A 2,278-nucleotide genomic window follows, 5' to 3' on the forward strand; every position below is an offset into this window, starting at 1 on the left:
AATCTAATGGGTTCTAATATGGGCATCTGTAACTATACTGTTTACCTAATGACTTCTTATGGATGGGTCAATAACCACAGTGTAATCTAATGGGTTCTAATATGGGCATCTGTAACTATACTGTTTACCTAATGACTTCTTATGGATGGGTCAATAACCACAGTGTAATCTAATGGGTTCTAATATGGGCATCTGTAACTATACTGTTTACCTAATGACTTCTTAAAGATGGGTCAATAACCACACTATAACCTAATGGGTTTTAATATGGATATCAATAAGTACAATGTTCAAATTAATAACTTCTTATAAATTAATCAGTAACTGTAAGAGGAGAATTAGAAAAAGCCTCTCCACCCACAAGAGGAGAAAGACAATGCTTCCACCAATAATAGGGAACAGACCCTGACTGACCTGTTGTTCCAAAGTTAAACAAAGTCTGAAGCCAAGTAAAATGTTCATAAAATTCCTAAAGATGAACAAGGGTTTGAGTTTTAATAACTTGAAACCTGTTAAGTTTTGCTGACGATTTCTAAAACATAGCTTCTTGAAGTGTCACATGATAGCTTATTGTGGCATTGCCAAAATGAGTCAAATGACCTTGTAAAAATATACCTCAGTAATAATGTTATGTTCCAACCAGATAAAGCTTAAAAACGTAAACTGAAGTTGTTCTTATATCTATTTGTTGAATTTTTTAACAATGAAAACTTTTAGTTACTGTATGTACATGAATAATACAATTTCACATATCTGCTTTAAAAAAAGGTGAAAAACCACAGGACCACACTTTTTAATACACAATCGTATTTATCTTTTATCTCTTTTTGATTTAAAAAACATTGTATGATATTTGTCTTTGGTAATATATTTATAAAAATACTTTGAGCTCTTTCAGGAGAATTATACAGTGAGAAAAACAACAGAAGCTACAGCTACATATAAACCCTTACAGAAAATTAATACAGTATTTTAATAATACATTTATATTTCTTTGACAAATGTAGATTAGTAAAAAAAAGAAGGATTATAATTCTCATTAACAGATAATTAATTTTAAAATGTTTCTTTTATATTCATAAATGTTAACTGATACGAAATTAATGATAAAATTACATGAAAAACAACAAAACTGTACATTCTCTTTAGAATCCTGAACATCTGGCTCATTTTTAATAGGATTACCAACAAAAACAGACTTATAGAAACTGCAAATCCAGCTAAACCCAAACTTCAAAATCACTTTTAAATAGTATGTTAGGTTTAGAAACAAAATATGCACGTCTCCATATACATGATGTACATGCGTATCACTTCAAAACATTTCATTATATACAATCCATCTGAGCACAGTTCAAGAATTTCTTTCCCATCCATTCTATAACCTGTTACCCCTCCATTTACACAATCAAACTGAAGAAATACCCATAAGAACAAAACCAAATAATCTACAATAAAATGTAGGGTTATTTTACCAATAAAGCACACTACTCAAACAAGGACGAATAAATAAAACGTAGCTACTCAAGTCACAACTGGTAATCACTACTTCTGGGTATGTGAAACAAGTAATAAAAATCAATACTTCAGTACGTCATGTTTTATAGCAATAGTAAAGTATCTAACTTTACCAGTAGTCCTTGTTACAAGAGAGATGTGGCCAAACTCAAGCTCTGTAATCACTGATATTTAAAACAGCATGTTATGAAATGTAAATTATATGAGAACTGGTAGTTATCTATAAAGATATTTAGTTTTCATATTAACATAGATGTAACATGCAATCCATGTTTATAAAATATATTATTTTACTTCTATTATTTAAATAGTGCTAAGTGTCTAAAGCAAGGAATACTACTCTGTGTGTTATTTAACATCGGTTACATATCACTGGTTTAGTTAAAACATGATACATAAATACTGTAGCACAATCTTTAAATTATTATACAAACAAATGATAAATATCATCAACTACCTTTATAAATACAGTCAATGCCAGTGTCTTGAATACACAATAACACTACGTGTTTAAATTAATAATAATGTGTGAAAATCAGCAGTTTATGTAATACATAAAGAACTATTATTGTAGGTTTAGCATTTAGTACTGAATACAGTAGACTAACAGATTACCTATTCTACACAGTGATACCTGGATAAGATTGTTTGTAATCTGTTAGAATACCAGAAGCTGTCTAAAACTAGATTGTTTTTCTACTCTACACAGTGATACCTGGATAAGATTGTTTGTAATCTGTTAGAATACCAGAAGCTGTCT

This window comes from Limulus polyphemus, unplaced genomic scaffold (genome assembly GCF_000517525.1).
Source record: "Limulus polyphemus unplaced genomic scaffold, Limulus_polyphemus-2.1.2 Scaffold11255, whole genome shotgun sequence".
In the NCBI taxonomy this organism is placed as follows: Eukaryota; Metazoa; Arthropoda; class Merostomata; order Xiphosura; family Limulidae; genus Limulus; species Limulus polyphemus.